Source organism: Alexandromys fortis, unplaced genomic scaffold, assembly GCF_014885135.2.
Source record: "Alexandromys fortis isolate MF-2015 unplaced genomic scaffold, M_Fortis_MF-2015_v1.1 scaffold_19, whole genome shotgun sequence".
NCBI lineage: Eukaryota > Metazoa > Chordata > Mammalia > Rodentia > Cricetidae > Alexandromys > Alexandromys fortis.
The window spans coordinates 7,090,959-7,118,563 of NW_026067890.1; the positions used below are offsets into that span (position 1 = coordinate 7,090,959).

Below are 27,605 nucleotides of genomic sequence, written 5' to 3' on the forward strand. Positions count from 1 at the left end.
GTCGTGCCTCTTGGAATAAAAACTATTCTTGGAATAAAAACAAATATACCTATGTGTGTATAATGATACATCTGATTATAATTGTTCAAGGGAAAATCAACTATTTCACTATGTTTGTCCAGGTTTTTTTTTTGGTTTTTCAAGACAGGGTTTCGCTGTGGTTTTGGAGCCTGTCCTGGAACTAGCTCTTGTAGACCAGGCTGGTCTCGATTGCCTGCCTCTGCCTCCCGAGTGCTGGGATTAAAGGTGTGCACCACCACCGCCCGGCTCAAAGTATTTTTTGAAGTGATCAAAAACTGTTTTGATGTGAAAACTGTGGTGTGTGTGGAGGGTGTAGACGCAGCTTCTGCTTACCTGCTTCTGTGGTGTGTATGGAGGGTGTAGACACGGCTTCTGCTTACCTGCTTCTCCTGTGGTGTGTGTGGAGGGTGTAGACATGGCTTCTGCTTACCTGCTTCTGTGGTGTGTGTGGAGGGTGTAGACACTGCTTCTGTGGTGTGTGTGGAGGGTGTAGACATGGCTTCTGCTTCCCTGCATCTTCCAGCGTACAATTACAGTGTGGGGGTAAGAAAAGTGTTCCCTGGAGAAGTGGTGCTGGTGCGGGACAATTCTGTATTCTGTCAATTATATTTAAATAAATGCTGGTTGGCCAGTAGCCAGGCAAGAAGTATAGGCAGAACAACCAGACAGGAAGTAGAGGCAGGACAATGAGAACAGGAGTATTCTGGGAAGAAGGAAGCTCTTCCCTGAGTCCTATCCAGACACTGAAGAAGCAGGATGTGACCTGCTCTGCTGAAAAAGGTACCAAGCTATGTGGCTAACATATACTAGAATAATGGGTTAATGTAAGCTATAAGAGTTAATACGAAGCCTGAGCTAAGGGGCCAATCAGTTTTATAACTTATGTAGACTTCTGGTTCTTTGAAACCTAAGGTCTGTGGGAACCGGACAGGACAGAAACCCCAACAAGCAGGCCTCATGTTACAGGAGCAGTCATGAAATTGCGCAGAAACAGCTCAGGGAGCTCCTATATGTCAGAAGCGATACAGAAGCCTCTCTGGAAAGTCTGGGACAAAACTGGAAGATGCAAGGGCTCAAATTTTTTCTTAGCAACTGAGAAGGGAGGAATGATTCCTTCTAAGGTTAGTTCTAAGCAAAACAGGATTAAACAGGATTTTCACTTGGCCAGTAGATCAAATTACCCAGTTTTCCTCATCCACTGGTTCAGCTAGCACCCAGCCTAACCTGGTACCCAAGAGTGTTGATCATTCCTATTAATGCTTGTTGGTTATAGCTCCTTTATATTATTTACTGGACCCCTATTTGAGTAACTATAAAATCTTACATTTTATATTGGGATCAAGCAACCTAGCTTCTTTGCTTTTTATTTAAAAAAAAAAACAAGACAACCTATTTCAATAATATATGTATCCTCTGTGTGATAAAATGATTGCATGTGGGAGAAGTAAGGAGGATTAAGAGTTTCTTTACCCATCTTCCAGGAGACTCTTAGTAAACATTTCATGACTAAGGCTCAAGGGACAACCTACTGCTGTCCCGTGAATGCTAGAATGGGCTGAGCAATTCTCTGCTTCAAAACAGACAGTATTTTTCAGTATTTACTCATAGTTACATTTCCATTGGTATGCGCTCTTTTTGTTTTGTCTCCATTGGTTTAACTTTTTGTTTTTCAAGACAGGGTTTCTCTGTGTAACAGCCCTAGGGGTCCTGATCTGTAGATCAAGCTGACCTTGAACTCAGATCCCACCCCCACCCCCAGCCTCTGCCTCCCGAGTGCTGGGATGTGCAACCACCACCTGACTAACTTTTTAAAAACATTTTTCATAAGCGACTTGTAGTTTGTCTTAAATATTCCTCATAGGCCTATGGTACTTTTGGGAGGTCCTTTAGGAGGCGGGCCCTTGTGAAGGTAAGTCTGGGGATTGGACCCGACTGCTTTACGTTTTATTTGTAGCCATGGGATGGTTGGCTGTCCTTCTACCATTGCTGTCCTGCTATGGACTTCCTTGCCATGGGCCTAAAGTGGTGTTTGTTTTTTACTCTTTACTCTTTGGCTCCTTGGTCTTTTGTATTTTGGGGGTCCCACCACCTAGCTCCCAAATAAATCACATAGAGGCTTATTTATTACTTATAAATGCCTGGTCTGGGCTTGTTTCTTACCTTCTTTTCTTAAATTATCCTGACTACCTTTTGCCTCAGGGCTTTTTCCTTTCCTTACTTCTGTTATATCTTGCTTTCACTCTTACTCTGTGGCTGGCTGGCCCTGACATCTCCCTCTCCTCGTTCTCTCTTGCTCCTTCTTCCCAATTTGTTTTTCTACTTATACTCTCTGCCTGCCAGCCCTGCCTATCTTTTCTCCTGCTCTGCTGTTGGTCATTCAGCTCTTTATTAGACCATCATCGGGTGTTTTAGGCAAAGAATCACAGCTTCACAGAGTTAAACAAATGCAGCATAAACAAAAGTCACACACCTTAAAATGATTTGCTACAACACCAAAGTGACCACAGATGACAACCTGTGAAACAAACTCACATTGACACCAGGAATTCTGTTACCACATGGAAAGTTTCATTTCCACTTCATTTGTTTTTTTTAAATATTTATTTATTATGGATACAATATTATGTTTGCATATATGCCTGCAGGCTAGAAGAGGACACCAGACTTCATTACAGATGGTTATGAACTACCATGTGGTTGCTGGGAATCAAACTCAGGTCCTTTGGAAGAGCACACAATGCTCTTAACCGCTGAGCCATCTCTCTAGCCCCCTTTCCACTTCATTTGTATAAAGTAGGGAATGTTTAACAAAATAATTACTTCCATCAAGTAAACTAAAATTAACTAAAAATAATCTAAAATCACCTAACATTCATTCTGGATTGAATATGAGCTTTCAAAGCAGAGTAATGGTACAAGCCTAAAATCCCAGCACCTTGGGAGTGGAGGCAGGGGCATCAGACATTGAAAACTGCTTCAACTACATGATTTGTTTTATATGCAATGTCCCAATAAACAAATACCTTCCCAACTGTAAAGAATAACACCTAAGGTTGAAGCCAACAGAAAGCCTGTATTAGCCGACTGGTGACCACACTGGTGTTTGGGACCCAGTGCGGTCCTGAGCCTTTCTCAGAGTGGGGTTTTAAGCATAAAAGCCACACCCTGGGTTGACACACCTCAGTTGGTCAGATGTGGAACTACATAAGCCAAAAGGCAGGGTTAGTACATTTAGGGACTTCCCAGAACTATGGACTTTGATGGATTAGGTCTTTGTTCTCATTTTGGCAGGTGTTGCTGCCTACTTACGTGCTGGGTTCTGAGGTCTGGATGGTGCTCCCATCATGGTGTCAGTTGTGTTAAGTCTGGGGTCCTGTTACAAAGGTAGGAACTGCTGATTTTTTATTACCTTTTTGTTTGTGTATGTGTGCGGGGCATGTACATATACTTGTATGGTGGTCAGAGGACAATTGTGAGGTCCCCTTTCACCTCGTGGATCCCAGGGACCAAATCCAGCCCGTCAGCCTTGGCCACAGGCTTTATCTACTAACCCATCTTGTAGCACGAATTCTAACTGTTCTTAATAATAATAACTCAGAGTCAGCTGTCAGGGGGTGAAAGCTGAAGGATCGGAGGGGAGTGGCCAGACATTAGAGTTCTTACCTCTACCATGCTTAGAGCAAAGGGGCCATCCTGTCCTCAGACTGCTGGTCCAGACTGCTCTGAGCTCCTCCCACCTTACATTCATTCCTCTCTGTCCAGCCACGTCACTCCTGTCCCCACCTCCCTAGTGCTGGGATTAAAGGCGTGGGATCCCAAGTGCTGGGATCACCTTTGTGTGAGCTCTGCTTCTCTCTTGGGCAGATTCAGTCTTGTGTAGCCCATGGTAACCTTGAACAGAGATCCATCTGCCTTGTCTCCCGAGTCCTGAGATTAAAGGTGCTAAAGGTGCACGCCACCACTGCCTGGCCTCTAGTGGCTTAGCTCTGCACTCTGGTTTGCAGGCAAGCTTTACTTGTTAAGACACAAAATATCACCACACATCTTTTTATTTATTTATTAAAGATTTCTGTCTCTTCCCCGCCACTGCCTCCCATTTCCCTCCCCGTCCCCCAACCAAGTCCCCCTCCCTCGTCAGCCCAAAGAGCAATCGGGGTTCCCTGCCCTGTGGGAAGTCCAAGGACCACCCACCTCCATCCAGGTCTAGTAAGATCACCACACATCTTATCTGCCTGGAACTTCTGCTTTTGGTTTCTGTCACTTGTGTACTTCAATTTAGGATCAGGTTCACAGAGCTTAAGGTGAAAGTAGTCTAAGTTGAAGATGCATTCGGTCTAATGTACCAAATACAGCCTTACCTAGTTTCCCTGAAATGCTCAGAACATTTCAGACAAATGCCTTAGTCTGCAGTTGCACAATCTGATACCTTGATTATCTCATCGGCCAAGCATGCCGAGAATCATCACTAGCCCAGGAAAAGTAGTTTCTGCTCAATACAAGTGGCTTTCTCTCCATTGTAGTCGGTTCCGAGGCAGACTTGTCAGGGGCCATCGTTGTTTGAATAGTGGACAAAACTATCTTGGTTTGGTGAGCATACACGGAATTTAATTTATACTCAACAATTATTAGTTTAGACTCAATGACTACCAAAGTTGGGCTGCTACAGCCGGGTGTGAAGTAGATCAGTTAAGGTTGTCCAAACCCTGCATCCATCTCCTTAGTCCTAGCTTTCCCGTTACTTCATGCCTTCAGCTTGGTCTTGCCATGCCCTTCCATGTAGATATTCACAGGGAACTTGTTGGGGCTTAGCATTGTGTCTAAGTACCAACAGTAAATCCCCAGGGTGTCCCAAAGACCTCAGAGTCAACACATACCCAAACTCATCCGCATACTCTCTTTCCTGCGTTTTTCTTTTTTGTCTCAATTACGTCCGCATGCATCCACTGGCCCAAGTACAAACAGTCACACTCTGGCACTCCAAGTGGCTTCTGCTCTCTCCTGCATCCCTGCTTGTCCTGGGAAACAGGTCCAGTTACATTCTCGGCTTCCTCTTCAACCACCTCCCCATCCCAGCTCTCAATACCTTCTTACTTTCGTGTCTTCAGTAGCCTTAGTCCATGTCTACCCTGCAGCAGAGCAATGATATAAAACCCATGATACCGCTTCCCAGCTAACAACTGTCCAGCACTTCCCCATGGCGTCGTCTACGCTCGATAATGGTGTATGAGACATTTGAAATATGGTCCTGGGTGGACTCGTAAAGTTTGGGGCTTTGTTCGTTCATCTGTTTGTTTTGGATGGGGTCTCGCTATGCAGTCGTTACTGTCCTGGAACTCACTAGACAGATTAAGCTGTCCTCAAGCTCCGGGAACCACCCCAGGCTCTGCCTTCCAAGTCTGGGATCAAAGTACTCCACCACACCCAGCTGCGTCTCCAGTTCTTAATAACAGGGGCTCCTACAGGTGCTCATCGGGTGGGCTCCTATAGCTTAGTAATTCACAGACAGGCTTCCAAAGGGCCAATTTATCACTGAGGCCTGCACATAGAGGGCTTTGATGCATCTATGGGTAATTCTTTGATGGGCTATTAGAAGGCGGTGGAAACTTAGGACCTTGTTGAGAACATGTCTTTAGGAAGTCTGTTATCTTGCGTCTGCCACCCCTACCCTGCCTTCCATCTGCTGGTGTGTTCTATTTTGTTTCACGTGTGCGCCTACCCTGATGCTCTGTCTCAATACAGACACCAAAGCAATCAAGTCAAGGAACTACGGACTAAAATTGAGATTGGATAGCAGGATTTATGGCTTAGGAACAACAGAAATGAGGCCAAGCTGTGATATTTGCTTTTGGGATTTCTGGGCAGTGTACATGCTCTGATGTTGTAGGAACTTAGCAGAGTAGACTTTAGAATGAGCAGCTGGTTTTCAGAAGTTCTTTGAGTATTAGATAATAAAATATATATAATACAGAGTAATTCAGATTCTAAACCTGTGCCTCCAGGCTCCATTTACTGGCTCTTCCGCCTAAGAATAGAGAAGCTAATACTGATTGGGCTGTTCACTTAACAAGACGAAACAGCAGACTTTGATTCCTCTTGGATGGGCTATTGTTTGGTCATTGTTCATTAGCTCTAACATGGTTGCAGAAGACACACACACACACAATCCTTTTATTTGGTGGGCTAATGAGTAGTCAGCTTTGCTCAGAAAGTGCTGAGTTCCTCGTGAAACAGTCTAGTCTCATAGTTTATAGGGGCTGTAGGTGTGTAAGCTGTCTCGAAAGCACAAGGGTGGGGTAGAACAAACACCAGCTACACTGGCAACAGGTCAAGTTATACTAGTCTTGGACAAAACATTTTTTTCAAACGATGAACATTTACTTAGAGCTGACCCGGAAGTTAAGATGGCAAAATGGACAGACGCTGTAGGAAATCCCGTGCCAAGCCTTTTATCATGTTTCTCCATCGGGTGCTGTGGACTCTAGTGAAGAATCCCTCTTAGCAAAAGGTCAAGTTTCCGCAAAGTAGCCCAGGCAGCTGTTACCATGACCCACATGCTGGAGGTGATATTTCTCATAAGCTCGCAGGAAGCTAATACATACTGCTCAGCCATACGATTCCCAGAGTTCGTCAACTAGGGGTAAATGAAGCCACCTGCTGGCAGCCAAGGCGATCTGGAGGCTTCCTGAAGGAGTCTTGGGGATGAAGATTTTACCTTAGTAACAGTTTCTCCTTGTCTTCCTCACATGGAAGCTCCTCAGTCCCCGCTAGTTCTCAGCTGATGAGGTCATAAGGAAGCTCTAGCTCCGCAAACATTCTGACCTTTGTAGTTTGGTGTTTTATGAAGAAGCTGTTGAGAACGTGCCTGTAATGAACACAAAGGTAAGGCACCAGCTTTTGCCTCTTGTCCTTGGACAGACAAGTTGGTGGATCCTTTTCAAAATCACTGAGCCAAAATAAATTTAAATCTGTTATATTTTGTCACAGAAACAAAAAGATCTCTGACGTCCCAACTAGAGACTATCGTTTTAGTCTCCCCAGCAATGTGTGAGAAGGCCTGTTCCCCTCAGCTCATGTGCTATCAAACATGTGGACAGTTTATAATTGTGAACCACAGGAGGTGTAGCCCCAGCTTCATTAGTATTACATTAATGAATAATTTATGATTAGGAAGGGGAAATCTCTTAAAACAATAACAAACATTCTGACCTTACTAGACTATAAAATAGCACGTAAAAATTTCAGGCCAATGCAGCAAACTAGAAAATCCAGAAACCAAAGTGTATGCAGGAATTTAGACAATAATAAAGGTGTCATTTCAAATTAGTATGGAAGAGACAGTGGGCTCATCACCAGCCAGGCTGGGCCAGAACTTCCATTACAAAAAACATTCCAGATGGAGCAGAGGCTTAAAAATGAAACCATTAAATGGAATTATTTAACAATCTAGAAGCTAGCCAACATTGATAGATCACAATAGATGAATTTCTGTGAGAGAAAAATAAGAGTTTATAAATAAAACCAGCACAAGTGGACTGGAAAATAGCATTTATTGAAAATATAGAGCTGTTTTCTCTTACAGGTAAAGAACTACAAACAAATAAAACTTTTTTTTTTATATTATAGCCATCCTAGGCAGGTGTGAACGACACAATAGGAAAGTGAGTGAGCTCACTACAAGGACAGGTAGAGCACAGAGAAGGAAAACAAGTTACCCTGTTTGTGGAAAAGTGCTCAGAGTCATGCATAACAATAAAAACTGAGTTTAAAGCTACGGTTAGTTCCCACGTGTTTGGTAGCATGGCCTGCAGGAAAACTAGCTTTCTCGCACATGGCTGGGGGAGTAAAGTGAAGAGCCTAGGAAGGGGATCTGCCAAACCTTGTCAGTGAAGGCACAGATTAGGAATCCTGGAACAACCCTTGAGCAAGCCATACAACTTCCTAGGGAACTACCTTAAAGATACACTGTGCACAGAGAACAGGCAGTTCACTGAAGCATCATCACAGGATATAATGGACATCTAAATGTCTAAGAATTAGGGGCTATTAAATCAACAGGATACAATGGCACAAGGCAGCTCTACCTGTATCAGCTCAGACAGCTGGAATATGTTGCAGTGTGTTTTATAATATTACACATGGCCAGCAATACTAAGCAATGTACACAAAGTGCTAACTTCTGCATTTAAAAAATTTTGAAAACATGATTACTACTGGCTTGTGAGAATTTCAAACCTCAGATAGGAATAACAAGGGTGTGTGCTCTTCCCTGGACCTTAACCGACTGTTTTGAATTTCTATTTGCATCTATTACGGTTTTGTCGGCACAATACATTTTTTAAACTCCCTTCATTCCTAAGCTTATTTGTATTTGGCGAAGTGGAACGCTAACCCTGTGCAAAGTTAGACCTGTCACTAGGGGACAAGACGTTTACTCCCCTTTCGAATTGGCAGGCAGAACGTGACCACTCCAACCCTTTGCTTTGCACCAAAATCGTGGACGAAGAAAGCAGTCAACCCCAGAAATGCAGATTTCTGGGCCTCTTCCCACATCCACCGAAATGGCATCCTGAAGTGACGGCTTTTTTTTTTTTTTTTTTTTTTTTTTACAAGATCCCCTCGAGATTCGGGGGAGGGGGAGCGAGGCGTGTATTTAGAATGCCTTCCGGCTAGCCTGGGCAGCGGGCTTCCTCTACCCTGCTGGTAGCCACTGTCTAGCTCCACACGAGGGATGTGACGCGAGACCCAAGCCTGCCCCACGCTCACCGAGGCCCACAGCGAGCGCCCCGCTTCTTTATCGTCCCCCTTTCTCCCCTTTTTCCGATTGAGATAGGCTAGGCCTACAATGAGGAAGGGTGACCGCGGGAGCTGCAGCTCGAGGTTGTCGTTGTAGCACGCAGCGTCCTGTGGCCGGGCCGGGAGCAGAAGTTGTTTGCACAACCGAAAGGGAATAAAAGCAGAAATCAAAAACAATTTCCCGAGCGTTTTAAAAACACTCCGACTCCGCCGGGACTCGAACCCGGAACCTTTGAATGCCTTCAACCTCTAGAAGTCCAATGCGCTATCCATTGCGCCACGGAGCCACCTGTTGGAGTTTCCGCGCATCTGCCCTATTCAACCAGAGGCAACGGCCCCACGCCCGGCCCACCGCAGCAGTCTCGGTTGTCTCCGGAGCTGGGCTGCCGCGCCAAGATGTTCCCAGCACGACCGGCGAAGCCAGGCGAGGGCGGGGGGCGCCCGACCTACCGGGAGCCGAGGCGGCTGAAGGGCGGCTGCAGGCCGCGGGTCGGGAGAGCGCAGCGGGAGCCCGCCCTTCCAGGCCGGTGGCGCCCGTCCCTCCCCGGCTCCCCGCCCGGCGCCCCCGCCTACCAGCTGTGTCCGGCGGCCGCTCCCGCCCCGCCCAGGCCGCCGAGGCTGCGGGCCCAGACCGGCCGTTGCGCCGTTGCTCCGGGCCGGTGACGCCGGGCGCTTCCGTCGCCCCTGCGAGCGGTGAGGGCGAGCGGCCGCGCCCGGGGCTGCCAGGTGAAGCCGGCGACCCCTCCGGGCCCCGGGCTCTTTCCTTTCCTGACGCCGGGACCCCGCGGCTGCGAGTGCAGGCCGCGGCGACGTCTGTGTGCGTGCTTGTGCGTGTTTATCTGCGCGGGGCTTCGGGGAAAACGGGGTTTGGGTTGCATTTCGCTCCCCACAGACCCAGAGCCGAATTTCTGAGGTATCCGGGCTCTGGTGGCCTGAGGGGGGCGACGCGCCCCACACCGAAGCATCCTCCCGGGAGCTGGTCCGCTCTGCCTCCGCGGAGGAGCTTCCGCGCAGCCGCCGATGCCCGCGCGCTCCCCACGCGCGTCGGAGTGGGCGGCCTCCGGAGGCCGACGGGGAGCGTGGGAGCGCGCGTGGGAGCGCGCGGGTGCGGGCGCCGCGGCTGCAGGGAGCGCAGCCAAGCGCGGTGGAGGTGTCTCCCTCCCGGGCGCCGCGGACAGCGGACGACCTGGCATCTTTGCTCAGAAGGACTGGGGTTCACCGTGAATCGGAGCTGCGCCGTGGGCAGGAGTGGGTCTCCAGTGCCCCCCACCCATCCCCCGTTTCCATCACAGCGACCCCAAGCCACACGGAGAGAACTAGCTAAATAAATCCCCGGTTGCTAGGCAACGGCCGCTGCCAGACAAAAGCCCCGGCTTGGGCTCCAATCAGCGTGCGGCTCTCCGGTCCCCCCGCCTGCGTAGGACTCGCGTGGCGCGACCTGACGCCGACACCTTTACACCAAACCCGCATCAGTCTGCGGCCACAGGGTGGTCCCTGCCAGGCAGAAGCAGGCGTCAAGGGACAGGTCCTTGCCTAGCGCGGTGCACTAAAGGGAAAGAGGGAATTCTCTGGAAGCTTCTAGTGGGGGAGGGCATTTTTCTATTAAAGGACAAGTACCAGCATCTTCGTTCGAGAAAGAAAAACCGCAGCGTAAGTTAAATCGTACACATTGGGACCCCAGCTAGTGAGGCGAAGTGTGGAGAATCAGATTTTATTCTACCTTGCAGGCTAAATATCTTTCGCGGCTTTTTCGATATTGACAGAACACGAGTGGACTATTGACAACAAAAGCAGTAGCCAGAGGGTCAGCATGTTCATGTTGGCTCTCTGAACTCGGATTCTCTCTGAACAAAGCATATGGGCTGCAGATGCATGCTTGAACACAAAACGGTTTTCATTATAGGCGAGGAATGCTGAGCTCGGAAACTACTATGTTTTATAGCGAGCAGTAGGCAAGCCTGTTCTTTGTTCCACGGAGAGACATTACCTCATCTCTCAAAACTGCTCCTTGCAAACACAACTCCGAAAAAAAAGACCCAAAGAAAGAGTGATCAATCTTACATTCTTGGCACACCAACGAGAGCGTGCACGGGCACTGCTGGTGAATTGTCTTCACAAACAGTAAGTGACAGAGTCCTGCCCGATGCCAGGCCCATTTCATTCCATATGGACAATTTAACAACAAGGACTTTAAACGTTGCCTCTGAAAACCGGCGATGCCCCTTAAAATAGAATAATAAAATAAAATCAGCCATTTATAAGTAGTATCTTTATAAGGGTTGCAGTGTGTCATGCGAGGGTGACATTTTAAGTTCTCTAGTGGTTCACAACTCAAGCAGGGAAAGAGATGCTCAGTGCTCTGTGGGAAAACCGCGCAGAAGAATTTTGCCTGGCGGCATTGGCACAAATCTCAGATTTTGAGGAGGCATTGACATGATTAACAATTATGACTCATATTCTTAAAGTTCTGAGAAAGAGAAATAGAGAAGACCACATGCTAAGAAATATGTGCCAGTAATTAGTTCAACTGAACAAGTCAAAGAATTGTAGATATTTGATTCCTTCCACGGGTTGAGACTTAAAAATTCTAATCTGTGACAAACAATACCGAGCCAGCATTAGCGGAGTCTGTGGCAAACCGGGCTTTGTGCAGCGCTGCGGACAATCAAGGCTGTACTTGTGGCAAGAATGTGTGTCAGGTATGTGGAACCTCTCTGACAGCAGTGTACAGAGAGCCTGGCTTCGGGGACACATGCGCTGTCCTCGAACAAGAACGGGATGTGTATTTGGTTGCTGCAAAAGGAGAAAGATTCAGGGGTGGGGGATTGTTCACCTTTATAGACTAAGAACTGACTGGGGCTGGATACTATAAGCAATTACACACCTGAGCCAAGAATTCCCGCAAAGACGCAAACAACCTCCTTCTGCCAGCAGAGGGCGCCAACGCATGTGTTATCATCACCTTCCACAGAGCCCTACTCTCTGCCCTTTCCGAGAGCTTCCCAGACAAGAATGCTCTAGCATATAGGACATTGCTTGGGCGTTCAAAGCCAGTTTGGATCTTTAGGGGTCTGTAGTAAAACTTTCCATGTTTGCTCCACAGGATTATTTCCAAGTTGCTATGTTGTTCTAGGTGCACTGCTCAGAAACTAAGATTCTATATTCCTAACAATTTTTATTAGCTTGGCTTCACTCTAGAGTGTAATGTTGGTGAGTATTGTTGTATAATACAGTTAGGCCCACTGTGGGAGGTAGAGTATACATTTAAAACATAAGTTTCACATTCAAGGACACTGAAAATTTCTTGAGAAATTTGTGGCCTATGGATAGGAAGCAATATGAACATAATGCAAGGTAACATATAAAAAAGTGGCAAGTTGCAATTGGGTATTTGCAGTAAAACGTCTTTTTATCTGACGCCCCCAAATAATAAACAGACTACTATATTGATTGTAAAATATACCGCAAGAGAAATTTGCAAAGGATAGATTTTTAGAAAATAGATGTCCCAATAAAACAAACTAACAAAAAATAGAAAACAGAAACAAACAAATACCCTGTAGTGGTTTGAGATTACGGGCGACAGAGTTGGATTGATGTTAAAATCTGGGCTCTGCCTCTTAGTGTCAAGACCTGATTCCTAGCTTCTCTGAGCCTTCTTTTCCTGATCTGAGAAACCGTTCAGTGCTCTGAGGAGTAATGCTTGTGAGCATTTATCTCAGTCCTGGCATGAGGTAAAGCTGACAACCGGCTTTTGTTATTAGGCTTTTGTTATTAGTAAACGTCTCTCAACAAAGAAATAAAGAACTCTCAGTCCTGGAGACAAACAGTCAATTTGCTACAACTCTAGCAACATTCCTCACCTCCCTACCCTGCCCTACACAGCACGGACACCACTTATCTCCTCGGCCTGGAAGCATCTACACTGAACCTCGAGGTTTCCCACGGTTTTCCCACAGGAAGTCTGGACAGCTGATTGTTTTCATTTGTTCAACTACACGCTTGCCACAAACACGCGTGTAGACCACCCCGAAAGGACTTCTGAAGACAAATGTCTTGCCAGATAAAATCTGGAGCAACATTTAAGGGACAGGACTTTTTACCCTAAAGTATTTAGGTGCTGAGTTCCAGCCAGGCAGATAACCCGACTATGCTCAGCACCAAGATAGGAGTGAAGGAGGGCACAAGTTTCAAAGGAGGAGAAAGTAGACCCAGGACAGAGGGAATGTTCGCCTTGTAAAGGTGTCTGTTGTCAAGCCTGAAGACCTAAGTTCAACCCCCAGGATCCACATGCTGGAAGGAGAAAACTGACTTCTGAAAGTGGTCCTCTGACCCCTGACTCTCCCCCCCCCACAACACACCATGCAAAAATAAATTTTCAAAGAAATTTAGACATCAAGACAGAAAAATAAAAGGAGCAGAAAAAATGGAGGGGAATGGATCCTTGTGAAAGGTATTGGGTAGGAGAGGAAATTAGGAGGAGGAAGATATTGCTGGCAGAGTACAGGCCAGGCCCGGCGGAGGAGATGGAGCAGGATTGATTCAGATGAGATGTGCACTTAATGCAACAGGCAGCGGGAACCACTGGCTTCTTTAGACTGGGAAATTCTGTCCTTTAGAGGGAATAGTATAGCAGGGGAAGCGTGAGCTGGGTAGGGTGTGGTCAGAGGGCCAGTGAGGCTGTTATATTCCATTTATTATAGTTAGTGTTTGTCTATAATTTCTTCATTTCTTCAGCAAACAGTGATAGGGCATCTAGTTGGCACATTAGTGACATCAGGGGCACACAAAGATGGAGAAGCTATGTGCTTGGTTTATATCTAAAAGAAGGGATGGCAGCCACGTGGGCAGCAGTGAAGCGAGGTAATGGTCTTCAAGTGAGGTACCGGTGTGGTGACACAAGATCTGGGGTAGTGGATGGCATCCTGACAAGGGGGACTAGGAACGGGAGGCTGATTTGAAATGAGCCACTGAGCTCAGGACAGATCCATATGCAGGGCATGCTGGGTGGGGTGTGGTCCACAAACAGACTCGGGGATGCGATAAAGATGACGGCACACAGCCAGGGAAATGGGAGCGGGTGTGCGTTGAAGGCACAGCGTGGGAAGGGTGCTACGGACTTATCCCTGGTTGCAGCTGGCAGAGAAGGTCATGAAGGTTTAGAGTTGTCATAACAAAGGTGGGATGGATGACTTCCCTGGTTCTGTGCCATCAGCTTATTTTTTAAAAAAAGCTGAGGATAAAGAGGGTGGCATCCAGTCCACAGAGGGAAGGGTTGGGGAAGAACTCCTTGGATGTCTCAGATAAATCGGGTCTCATCACAAAGAGAAACTGAGGCAAGTGTAGAATATAGCCCATCTGAATCGGGCAGCGTACCAGTCTCCGACCTCACGGCTAGCACTCTATGGCTGCTAACCAGGCTTCAGAGTCTAGCAGAGCTCAGAAGAGACGCAGGACCAGTCTGTAAGTGGTAATTGCCTCTCTGCTGCCAAGAAGGTTGGACAAAGGCCCAGACTGACCGAGGTCCTCCAGGCTGGGCAAACGTCGTACCCAAACAAACCAGAGAGCACATGTGTCCACTGGTCCCTGGGAAAGGATTTCAATTAGCAGTAATCATGCCAGGGATAAAGTTCACTGGAGATGGTATACTGCCACTGCACAAGGCGCGGTCTTCTGGAACACTGATGAAAGAGACAAGTCCTCTGCTTGTTCTCCCCAGCCTTGCGAACTAGCAAAGTCAGACAAAAGAGCGTGGATAAGCACAGGAAACGGCGTCGGGGTTTAGGTGTTAAAACTCATCACTTCACTAGGGCTTCTCTTCTTTGCTTTAAATCCGTATTAAGCAGATCCCAAGATTCCATCCCCAATCTCAGAATTAATCTGATTATCTTCCCTGCTGCCCCTCCGCGGCATTAGAGTAATTGTGGCCTGCTGTGTATTGGAGGGAGGTTGTGGGCTGGGGAAGTGTGGGAGAACACAGAAGTGCCTCTGTCCGTTCCACCTTGGCTAAAGGTCAGAGAGTTCAGGCCTATTCCTGCTCCTTCAAGGAGGTTTGACCCAGGGAGTGACTGCCTACAGCATGCTTGGCCTGAGGTGTGGTTGCCGCACGTCCTGCCTAAACCACAGAACACTTAACTCAGGTTGCTTGATGCTTCAGGTATTAAAAAGGCAATTGCTCTGTTTATTCTCTGGATCATGTTAAAGCAGTCTTTGACTTCTCTCTCCCAGCCTCCCCCCTTTTAGGTTGGGATATATAAGCATATGGAAAGTAAATATGGGCGTATTTAGTGTCCACTTGATTGTCTGTCCTCTTGGTTCTATTCTGTGTCTCTATTTCTTTTGTATATCTGTTCTGTCTGCCTGGCGTTTCTAATCCACCTGCTGCTGCCCTGGAACATGAGAACCCCATTGAGGCTGGACCCTGATAGGGAAGTATAAGGTGTATCACTAATGATATTCACCAGAACCTTTCAGTACATCGTTAGTGTACTGGTCCAGGGAAACAGCAGCTCCATTATGAGTCAACCAGACTATGACCATACCCGGGCTCTCAAGATGAGGGATAAAGATGCCCCTAGAGCCGGAAGTGTCTGTTCTTTCAGGTCTTAGTTGTTTCCCTATGCCATGTTTCTGTCATCGACCCCACAGATGACTCCAGCAAGCCCTCGTCCCAGTACAGGTCCTTTGTTTGTTGTTGGGTTTCTTGATCTCACTGGAAGTAGCATCTATTTTTGATTCCTTCTTGCGTTTGCTATTGCTTTATAAGAATCTGTTCTCTGGTTTATTTATGTGTCTTTAATAGTTTCCTGTGCCGGTCTCAAACTGGCTAGGTAGACAAAGATGGCCTTGCGCCTGCCTCCAAGTGCTAGAATGACAGACAGGCTTGCACTTGCATCACCCGTTTGTACTTGGTGCTGAGGATGAACCCAGTGTTGTGTGTATGCTGGGCAAGTAGCATTTGACCAGCTAAGCCACACCCTCAGCCCCCATTTGCCTTAGCTTCCAAATGCCATTTGCTTTCCCTTGTCTCCGCCAAGTTCCAGCAAGTTATGGGAGAACTGCAGGCAGTGGCAGTTTTCATAACCTCATTCATTCTGCACCCTGTGATCATAGCATCTTCTTTTTTGATCACAGCATCTTATCATTAAATTTGAGACCAGCTGCTGGTGGGGTAGGCTGGCTGGTCTCTGAGAGAGGGAGGAGAGGCAGAGGATGTTTCAGAGAGACGTGCACGGCTGGGGGCAGGGACTGGGTGCAGACCGGAAGTGGTGGGTTTGGAAGCGGTCACTTGACGCTGGGACATAATCTTTTTTCACGTCTCTGAGAGAAACCTTGTCCCCTGCCATCTTGTCTGCCCTGCTTTGTTTTCTGAGACAGGGTTTCTTTGTCGCAAAAGTTGGCCTGGATTTCACCATGTAGCCCAAGCTAGCCTTGAACTTTTTATGCTCCTGTGTCAGCTTCTCAAATACCCGGATGACAGGTTCGTGTTGCCGCCATGCTTGGGCACAGAAAATCATTTCTGTTCCTCAGGGCTGTCAGGAGGGTGAACTTGAAATACTGACACACTAGATCTAATAATAGGGATTTATTGTTGCTTCACAGATTATCCCAGGCCCTAGCAGCTTAAAACAATAAAAATGTGTCATCCTCATCGCTAAGGGTCATAGAGCAGCTTGGCTGAGGGGTTCTGGCTCAGGGGACCTTGGGAAACTGTCTGGGACAGTAATTATCTGAAGATTTGTCTAGAGCTGGGGATCTGCTCCCAGGATGATTTTTAGTGCTGTAGGGAGGGGGCCTTGGCTCCTTGTCATATGAAACGTACTGTAGGGGCTGGGTCTAGGAGAGAGGTTTACCTGCTAGAGGGAAGTGGGGACACGGAACACACACACACACACACACACACACACACACACACACGGGGGCAGGTGATGAGTGAGAGAGTGCACTATACTCTGACTTAGCCTCAGCAGTCATAAATCCTCCCTCTTACCTACACAGCATGGCGGGGGCATCACAGAAGCTGTGAATGCCAGCAGGTGCGGGATTAGGGTCAATCTTGGAGGTCGACTTCCTCAGTATTTATAATGTTAGATCCTACCTCTGTGTATGTGAGTGAGTGGTGTGTGTGTGTGTGTGTGTGTGTGGTCTCACTATGTATCCCCCTAGTATCAGCCTCACAGTTCTACTGCCTAAGACTCGGGCCTCAGTTCTGTGTGACAAGCATGCGCCATCACTCCTAGCTCAACCCCTGCCCTTCTAGAACACGGCATTTCCATGCTTCTCCCTTCTCTCCAATCCATACCCACACCAAACAGGAAGATAGTTGAAGTGATCATTTTTTTCTCCACGCTTAATTACTTTACTGAGCTGGAGGCATCCATCTTCATATCAGGCATAGTTGTGATTCAGAAATTTGGGCGTAGACTTAGCATTTATCTCAGTTGCTTTGAAGGACATGGAACGTACTGGGATGTTCCTTGTTTCATCGGGACTTTCTCACTTTCTTCTTAAAATAGTCCATTTACATTTTTATTATTTCTTTAAGATATCAAGTTAGACAGTCACAACCAGTAGCAGATATACTTACTGGCTGAAATTGCCTTCTGTGTTCTAGAAAATCATACTTGGGTACAATGGCTTATTCAATTCCTTCTGATATGGCTGCATCACTGACTTCATTTGTAGACAGAGGCCTCCTGTTTACTCTTCCTCCCTGGAGTAGGTATAAAAGGCCCAGGAAGAAAAGAGCTGTCTGCTATCAAATGCTCCAGGACAGCAATGAAAGGACCAACCTTTCCCTTGCTGCCCTGAGATCTTTCACAGTAGCCAAGGGTAGCAAAAGTGGAAAGACTTCCAGGATATCATCCTAACACATTCCCTGTTCCAGCCTAAACATGGCTGTTGTGAGATAGCCGGGCGGTGGTGGCGCACGCCTTTAATCCCAGCACTCGGGAGGCAGAGGCAGGCGGATCTCTGTGAGTTCGAGACCAGCCTGGTCTACAAGAGCTAGTTCCAGGACAGGCTCCAAAACCACAGAGAAACCCTGTCTCGAAAAACCAAAAAAAAAAAAAAAAAAAGAGATAATCTTTTTGTACACAGTGAAGATGCGTCTTTGACAAGGCGTCTTCTGATTGGTTTAATAAAGAGCTGAACGGCCAGTAGCTAAGCAGGAAGAGATTAGGTGGGACTTTCCAGGGAGAGAGAGAGAGACACAGAGAGACACAGAGAGACACAGAGAGACACAGAGAGACACACAGAGAGAGGAGCTCAGGGGCATGAATCTAGATACAGCAGAGACACCAGCAAGCCTTGGAGCAAGTTGGGTATACAGAATGGGAGAGAGGTAAAAAGCCATGTGGCAGAACATAAATTAATAAAAGCAGGTTAATTTAAGTTATAAGAGCTAGTGGAACAAGCCTAAGCTAGGGCCAAGCTTTCATAATTAATAATAAGTCTCCGTGTCATTATTTGGGGGCTGGTGGTCCCAATGAGAAAGTACTACTACATCTGACTCATGCAGATGATGATGGATTGACCAAATGGATGGATTCATTAGTTCAAGTACAAAGGAACCCCGGCTGATACCTAGCTGGCAGGATATACTCATATAAAACAGGGGCTAGGATCAGTTTCTATTGGACAGGTTTCTTTTTCTTATCTTATTTTTTTTTAAAAAGAAAACAAACTTTTTTTTTCATTTCATATACCAATCCCAGTTCCCACTTCCTCCCCTCCTCCCATCCCCTCCCCCCTTCCTCATCCACTCCTCAGAGAGGGTAAGGCACATTGCTTTGGGGAAGGTCCAAGGCCCTCCCTACCATATCTAGGCTGAACAAGGTATCCATCCAAAGAGAATAGGTTCCCAGAAAGTCAGTACAAGCAGTAGGGATAAATCCTGGTGCCACTGCCAGTGCCCCGCAGTCTGCCCAGCCATGCAACTGTCACCCACATTCAGAGGGACTGGTTTGGTCCTGTGCTGGTTCCTCCTCTGTCCTGCTGGAGTTGGTGAGCTCCCATAAGCTCAGGTAAGCTGTTTCAGTGGGTGTTGGACAGGCTTCTGTGTTGCTGGGCTGACCCTCATGCAGGTCCTCATTGCAAGACAGACTACAAAGAAATGTTTGAAACCAATCTGATCCGGCTTACTGATAGGACTGGCTAAGGGAGAAGGGGAAGAGTTTGATTGGCTGTGAATCTTGAAGGGTTGGAACACAGGAATCTCAGAGATGCAGTAGGATGGGTCTTGGGACAAGAATAAGAACTCAAAGTAGATCAGACTGAAAACAGATTAATGTAGCTCATCAACAAGACCTGCATGTATTGCAAAGGAAGGAGAGACTACCAGCCAGAGTGGAGTAGGCAAGAGGCTGGAGAAGGAGTGAGAGGAAGAGAAATGTATGTAAACCAGACCTTTATTCTAGATTAGGGTACGTAGTCTGGAAGTAAGCCATTCATCACTGGTGTGGAAGTTCAGGGCCATCAGACACCTAGACCCCTACCCATCACTAACATGTGACTTCTAGCTCATGGTCCAAGACAGCAGCTCAGACTCCAACCATCATATCCACACTGAAGAGTACAGAGGAAGGAGCAAGATATGTGTTTCCTGTCCTCTTGGACGGGCTGTCCTGTACATTGTAGGACACCCAATGCCGGCATAACTCTCCCTTTCCCTATGTGCCAAGCAAAAGTGCCTACCGGATGGATGGTTTGAGAATCAACACTGTTAGCTGATTCTCCGAGGCTGCCTGTGATCCCTCTGTGACACAGACTGCAGATTAGAACTTAGCCACAGAGGCAACAGCCTTGGAAATGTAACCATCATTCCAGGCAGCTGTTTGCCCAGCTAAGTCAGGAGTTCTGGTCCTAGAGAGGAGGAGAGAGCCTGGGAGATGACATGATGACAAAGGACCCAGCTGAATGCTAGCTGTTTAGTTCCAGGTTCTGGCTCCTGGGTGGGTCATGTGGTCCCAACCACAGCCAGTGGCCTCCTAGCTCTGGAGTGGAGAGCCTCTTCTCACAGGAGCATTGGGTATCGCTTGCTGCCTTTCAGCATGTGGGCTAGAACCCAGTCTAAGAGTATGTGGCAAGGGACAGTCTTTCTCAGTCACCATTGTCTGCGGATCTCTTTAATTTAGAGTTCACGTGAGATAATATCATACCATTTCCTTCCATGCCTCCTTCCTTTCCCATCTTCCCCCACTCTCTCCTCTAATCCTTACTCCTCTTCCCCTCCCCATCTCTCCTTCCTCACAGCTCTAACGTGATGCCATCCTTCAAAGCCTGCGGGATGAGAAGAGCAGAGAGCAAGCTAAGAGGAAAGGAGTAGGGATAAGATGCAGAGGCCTCTGGATCCAGGGTCTGGGGAGTCCAGGAAACCAGAGTGAGCAGGAACCCAGGGGTGGCAGGACCAGATGCCCTGGGACACTGGCTAGTCCTTTCCTCTGCCCCCCTCCTTCTACTCACGCACCCCATTCCCTGGATGCCCTTTTTAGAAGGTTCCAGAATCTTTGGCTCTAGGGTCCTTAAGGTGGCAGGACATTTTATAGAGAGGAGACTTCTTCCCAATGCCTCTCCTTTTCCCTCTCTCCCTTCCTGTGCCCTCCCCTCCTCCCTAAGCAAACCTAGTTTCATTTGTTGGGCTTCTTCTGCACCCCAAGTGTTGGAAAGAGCATTTTCTTCTTATTATGTTTTAAAAGATGCATAGGACCCCAAGATAAAATCCCCCCCACTATAACAGTGGCTAGAGAAGCAGATGGAGGTGTGGGATGTGGGACCCCCAAATAGGCACAGATGAAGCGGGGCCAGGATAACTGAGCAGAAATGTAGCAAAGAAAGGATAGAACAAGGTTGTGCCCTGAGGTGACCCCCTGCTCTCATGCCCTGAAATTGTTTGGCAAAGTGCCATCTGGTGGGTACTGCCTCTAAAGGTTTGGGCATGGGGAAGAGTGTGGAGGCTTGGCTCAGACTCACAGAAGGGGCATCTTGTCTCTCATGGTAAAGGGTAAGCAGAGAAGGCAGAGCCAGAGGAGCAAGACCTTGTTAGCATTCCATTTCCATGCAAGAAACATGCTGGCGAGCCCCCGGTTTTCTCTCTGCAGAGACTTGATGTATCATCCTTTCTGCCTGCAAAGTACTGAGGCTCTACCAGGGCCTTGTGCTTGCTCAGCAAGTGTTCCACCACTTAGCTGCATCTCCAGCCCCAGGCCTAATCTTTAAATGCGCTGCTTCTCTCTACCAGGGAGAAAAGAGCTTCAGGTGCTCACTAATTCTTTCAGAAAGGAAGAAGGGAGGGAGGGAGGAAAGGAGGGAGGGAGGGAGGGAGGGAGGTAGGGAGGGAAGGAGGGAGGGAGGGAGACTTTGGGGAGGGAAACTGAAGCCCTACAGTTCCAGAATGGGCTGGATTCTCACGGCCAGGCTTGTGTGGTCAAGGCCCTCTAGGCTGACTCCAATGCCAGGGTCGCTGGCTAAGGTGGACACTCAAGGGTGACATCCCCGGAAGTGAGACTGTAATCCTGAGGTTAGCGGGAGCCATAATTGCAGCTCTTGTGTGTGGAGACAATGTCATGCATTCGTTTTTCCTGGAGAGACTCTGCCAGAGCTGGCTACACCCCGGAGGGATCACAGGGCTTGAGAGCTTTGATGGATGCTGGGAACTGAGGGAGTTGATGGCTGGGAGCACACCCAGGTATGCGGCCCATAGTTAAGCCCACAAAGCAGAGAGCTTTGCTTTGGTGGGCTCTCCTGTGGGAAGAGGTTGCCCACAGGCTACCTGGGCACACAGAACCAAGTGCCAGGGGAACATGTTTGACTCTGGACTAGGTGCATTTTCGGGAGTGGGGGATGAAACAGAAGAAATGAGGAGGAGGAAGGGCCTTGGGAGGCACTCTGGGCTCTCAGAGCGCACAGGGGGGTGAGCTCAGAAGACAATGAGGTTAGTGTGACAGAAGCCTGGGAGGAATAGTCAGGAAGCCCTGTAGGTGGGAATGCAGGTCTGAAGAAAGAAGGGCCTGTGCCAGGAGGAAGTGGGCAAACAAAGGGAGAGAGGATGACGGAAGTGTGTCGAGGGGGCACCATCAAGGCCTCAGGAAGAACTGCCACAGGGCACCTTAGCGATCGATGCCAACAGCGGGGAGATGAGGAGGGGACAGGAGGGAAACTGGTTCCTCCACAGTTTGTTTGGGAGCCCTGTCTGTGCCCTAAACAGCCCACAAGCGCAAAGTTTCTTCAGCTGAGAGGTAGAAGGGAGGGTAGACTGGGCAGGGTGCTCAGGCTAAGCCTGGGGTGATGGTACAGTGAGTATCTGTTCATTCAGCAAGCATCCATTGACTGCGTTATTAGGAATGGAGCAGACAGGGCCCACTAACTACCCCATCTCTCTGATGTATGTATGTGTAGATGTATGTATGTATTTACTATGGTGTTGAGGGGGACGGGCTGGAGGGGGGACAAGCCCACTTGCACGACAGGCAAACGTTACTGCTGAGATTCTTATTTTTATGTAAATAGTGCTGGTGGTCAAACCTAGGTCAAACCTCACAAATGCTGGGTCAGTGCTCAGCCACTGAGCCACACCGCAGCCCTGAGTTTGTAGTCCTGGTCACCCTCTAAGGAGGGGTGATGGACAGCGAGCAATGGGACACTTTTTCTGCATCTTCAATCCGCTGCTTGTTTTTCTTCACCCCCAACCCAATCAAAGCTGCTTGGAACCAGGTCTGCTAAGCCTGGATGGCAAAGGACTGGACAGAAATACAGTCAGGACTTGGCATGGCAGGACTAGCTAGGGTTAGCCCATCACTTTTGTGTGTGTTGCTCTTACCCTTTCCCAGAAGCAAATCCCCCAAGATGAAGGAAAGAGCTCAGATGTCTGTCTGTCTGTCCACCCAGGACTGCCTCCTAACCTTATTCCTTCGGGCAGCTTCTTCCGTTGTTTTACTGTCTCTCTGTGGATTAAGCTTCAGAACAGGCTAAAGTCAGTCCGGAACTCCCTGATTAAAAAATGTTTGGATGAAAAATTGGCCAGAATGTGTTAAGACTCAAGAAACAGAAAGCTCCGGTAGTTGGCCCCATCACGAAGCCGCTTACCATTGCGCTTGATGTAGCCTGAAGAAAATTACCCCCAGGAGGCAGGCGATCTGTGATTCCACAGCCAGGAGCCCAAGCCCTTCCTGCTTCTGGCTCTGGCATTCCTAGGCTGGACTTTGTCACTTACCAGGTAGTTACTGTATCCGGATGTCACAGGGCCTAGCAGGAGGTGGGGTAGTTCATCCCAGTGTACCTGCAACAGGAAAGGGACCTTTATCCAAGGACTCAGGAAATTGCCTGTATGATAGTACTGGCCTGTGAGTCAAACTGCCACCATCTTTGGGAGACCTGTTTGGGACTTCCCTCATAGAAGAAAGAAGAGCGGAGGATGCCTCGCCTGAATATCCAGCCACATCTCCCAACCAGTAGTCCACAGTTCTGTCCTAATTGCGCATGGTTGTGGGAGGGGCTAAACATTGCACGTGGGGAAGGGCAAAGGAAGGGGGTTTAGTCTGCAGCCACCAGGGAGCCATCACCCCTTGGATGCAGACACTCCAGGGCGACTATTTTAAGGATAGCCACGCTCCTGCCTGTATCTTCTCACCACTGCTCTGTAAGTAACCCTAACGATCTCATTGGTTCCCCCAGGTGAAACTTTGCTGGTGGGAGGCGGGGCAGGCATTGCTTGCCACCCCCCCACCCCCCCACCCCCCACCAGAAGGGGTTTTAGCAACAGCTATGCTCCCTAAAACCTTCCTAAATCACTGGCAAGGGGACAGGTTCTCCATGACGGCCTCAGCGAAGCAAGGGACAAGAACAGTGTATATTTCCTGTTTTAAAAACCATGGCGGGGGTGGGGGGGCTCGAGGGTGGGCTCAGCTCACAACTGACTGTCACTCTAGTTCTGAGGGATCTGACATCCTCACACAGACACCCGTACAGACAAAAACACTGACGCGCATAAAAAATAAATATAAATTAGTAAAAAAAAAAAAAAAAAAAAAAAAAAGTTCTGTTGGCCAGGAAGTCAACGGTGAGGCCATCACAGGTGTCTGCCACAGGTAGCTTACCAGACTTTCAGCACCAGAAATCTCACTTTGTGACAAGACATCAAAGCCCCCCAGGTGCCTGCCTGCGGCTCCAGTCTCAGCCTCGTCAACAGCACCCACCTGTGATGTGCAGTCAGGCACGTGGCGCCTTCCCACACCGTCATGGTGGCCTCCCCCAGGTGGAGTTGTGAGTGGCGTGGGTGGTGAGACACGGTCAGAAATGAGTCCCCTGCTTGAAATTCCGGCTCTTAGACTCACTAGCGAGGTGACCTCAGGCCAAATTTTTAAATGCTCTCAGCAACCTGATTTTTTCTGAAAGACCATAAAAGTGAGTATATTAATAATAACAAGACTAACTTTATGGTTTTACTTTTGCTGTTTTTTTTATTATTTTAGTTAGCATATAATGTAACGGATTGCCACCCAACATTTTTCATTCTTGTAGCCAGTTCTTACGAGACTTTGGCTACGATTAGCATTCCCGCAGAGGGGCAGTTGTTGACGCGTGCACAGAGCAGCCTAATTCCAGAAGGAGTCTTCATGACCTTTGAGCACTTTGTAAATATTTCACAATTTCACCACCCAGTATCTGTGTATTGAAAGATACGCCCTATAATTTTTTTTCTTTTGCTTTTGTTTTCCTTTTCAATGTTGGGGACTTAACCCAAACCCTCAAGCGTGCTAGGCCAGTACTCTGCCACTGAGCTCACCCAGCCTCCTCTGTGACCTTTAGGACACTGGCCTTCAGGATAGTCAGGCAGCCTGACGGACACTGCAGACTCGTTTGCAGCCTTCTTGGCCTCCATCTCTACCTAAGGGCTGTCTCTAAAAAGAAATTACAGATGCTTGCCCGGGCTCCCCTTTCTGTAGCCTTCTTCTGGTCACTAGATTAAATCAAGGAGGTTCTGCTTTTGGTCCTTGAAGGATACACTTAGACTCTCATCTCTAAACTTGGGAGGATTCCGGATTAGTAGGATGTCTAGGGAATTCTCAAAGACTCCTCAATGAAGGAGAAAAAAAAAAACACGAAGCAGATGGCAATCAGAAGGTTCAGTCACCTGGTAGGTACTGTGACATAACAAATATTCTGTTTGGCCTCCGTTCCACCCCCTAGGGTTCCTAAAACTCTCATAGGTTCCGGCATGAGCCTTGTGTTAAAGGCTTCTTTTATTGTGCCAGTTGGTCCCCGGTATCTGACACTTGTAAGACACTTGGGATCTTCTATATGCTAATGAGGTATGACTGGAGAAGGGATGACTAGATGTACATTAAGATGCTCCCTAGAAGAACCAATCACAGGATTAGAGATTTACAACACTCAGCCCCGTCCCCTACACTCTTAGGTAGGACTGGAACTGAGCTCAGTCACCAATGAACTCCAGGTCATCCAGCCATGCCTGCATCACAGAACTACCGTAACATTCGGAGATAAGCTGACTCATTGATCTGGGCTTATTGGCCTTGGAGGGCATGTGCCCAGGAGGGCGTAGATGCCCAGCTAGATACCTTGCCCTGTCTGTCTTCTGTCAACTGACTGCTCGTTAGCTGTGCTCTCTCTTGTAAATGATTAATAGTAGGCCAAGTGTTTCCCTGAGCCAGAGGAAGGGGACGTGGGAAACCCTGATTTAGACCTGGTGAGCCAAGAGTTGAGACACTTGGGATGTGTGACCGGGGTGTGTGTGTGTGTGTGTGTGAGGAGGCTGAGCCTCCAACCTGTGGGTCGTGCCAGAACCAACTGAAATAGTAGGAAACCAAGCTGAGACCTACAGAACTGCTTCTGTGGGAAAGCCCGCATTTGATGGCAGAATTTCTGGGTGTAGGAAAAAGTGTATTTTGGTATTCTTACCAATCTCTGCAGAAAGTGCTGGAATTTCAGTTCTCCTGTGCCGCCGTAAGCTTCACATGTGTGAGGATGTTCTGGGTTGAGATCAACTCTTTGAGGTTTCAAGGAACTACCTTTGTCAGCTATGTCTGAATCTTCTCTATCCACTGCAAAGGCTCATTCTGCAACACAGGTTATGTTTGAAGGGTCTGTCTCCTCTCAAGGAGTCGCCTAATGTAAAGGAAGGAAGGAAGGAAGGAAGGAAGGAAGGAAGGAAGGAAGGAAGGAAGGAAGGAAAAAGGAGGGAGGGAGAGAGGGAAGGAAGGAAGAACTAGTAAAGGACTAAGGTCTCCAAGCAATGGGATGATAAAAGAAACTGCACCCTTCACTAGGCATATGTATTTAAATAGTTATAAGCAGGTGGGCTTCATAGCAGATGGGGAGAGATGACCAAGGAAAATGGTCCTTAGCTTGAACTGATTAGCAAAGTCATTTTCCCATGGACAACCTGCAGAAAATCCAGTTATAACAATAAGCCAATTGGTCCTTTTTGACTTAAAAATATTGTAAGCTTTAGTTGGTATTCTTCTTTATTATGTGTGGGTGTGGGTGTTTTGACTGCTGGTATGTCTGTGTGCCACGTATGCCTCATGCTCAAAGAGGCCAGGAGAAGGCACAGGGATGCCCTGGAATTGAAGTTACAATTGTTTTCTGGGACTTGACCCCGGCTCTCTGGAAGAGCAGCCATCTCTCCAGACCCTGCTTTTCTCTTTACAAAAACATCTCGTATCCATCGTCAGTGCCCAATAGGCAATCATTCTCTCGCACTTAGTGAATTCCGGGTTCCGTTGTAAGTGCTAACACTTAGAGGCTGATTTAACCATTACAGAATGCTGCGACCTGTTTCCCAGGGTCACTGCGCTATTTAAGACTGGAGTTTCTTGCCTGACCACTTGGTTATCCTCCACAGCACTTAGCAACATCAAACACACTACATGCTTACTTCATGGCTTGTCTTGGACTCCACACTGGAACGTAAACTGGATGGGGAGGACTTTTGTACTCTGCCACTAGAAAAATTCCTACCATGTAGAACCAACGCCGGCTGGGATAAACAGTGGACAGACGGTTAAAAGTAACAGTAATTAGTACACCTATTTTAACAGACATTTACCCGAGCATTAAGTGGCTTTCGGAATCAATGAGTATAGATCAGAGAGCACAGACTGAACCAGGGTACAAACCCAGACAGCTCATCTCTGGGACACAGACAAGCATGACGGTGTGTTAGCTCAGGTGCACAGCGCTGAAAGTCAAGGGCAAGCCTGAACATGGGTCTCAAGTATTTAATTAGATAGCAAAGACCATGGTGATGAGGGTATCACACATCACAGGCTTCACAGCTAAACTAGAGGCCCAAGTAGCAGTGTGTCACACGACAGGAGGGGCTGTTGCTGCAGCCTGGGTGCGCCGAGAAGCTGCCTGAAGAACACGGAGGTTTCCTTGGGCCTGGCAGAGCCAGGAGGATTAGATTAGGGAGGAGTGAATGGGGAGTGAGTGCAAATAGGGAGGAGGAAAGGGAGGAAAACTGGGGGGGGGGGGAAGGGTTGCCTAGGCCTGGGTTGGGTGCAGGAGGGCACAAGCTTGGGGTGGAGGATGGCCCAGGAGTGGGGCCCAGTGAAATAGTAAAGGGCTTTGAAAAGCAGGGGAAGAACGCTTGCTATGTGTATAGATTATAGAATGGCATCCATCTTGAATCAGGAAGCACCCAAAGTCAGGTAGAGAAGGAAAACAGAAGGTGATTAAGAGTGTGACTGCCGAGCTGGACAGTGGTGGCACAGCTGGGCTGTGGTGGTGCATGCTTAGGGTGCAGAAGCAGGTGTATTGCAGAGAGTTCA

General features: G+C 48.0%; 1 non-coding gene across 1 annotated transcript; it reads right to left on the reverse strand.

Moving 5' to 3' along the window:
- Positions 1-9,016: 9,016 nt before the first annotated feature.
- Trnar-ucu (transfer RNA arginine (anticodon UCU)) lies at positions 9,017-9,101 on the reverse strand. Its single transcript is given in 2 exon segments — positions 9,017-9,052; positions 9,065-9,101. It is a non-coding gene; the product is annotated as a tRNA-Arg (tRNA).
- Between the last annotated feature and the right edge of the window lie 18,504 nt (positions 9,102-27,605).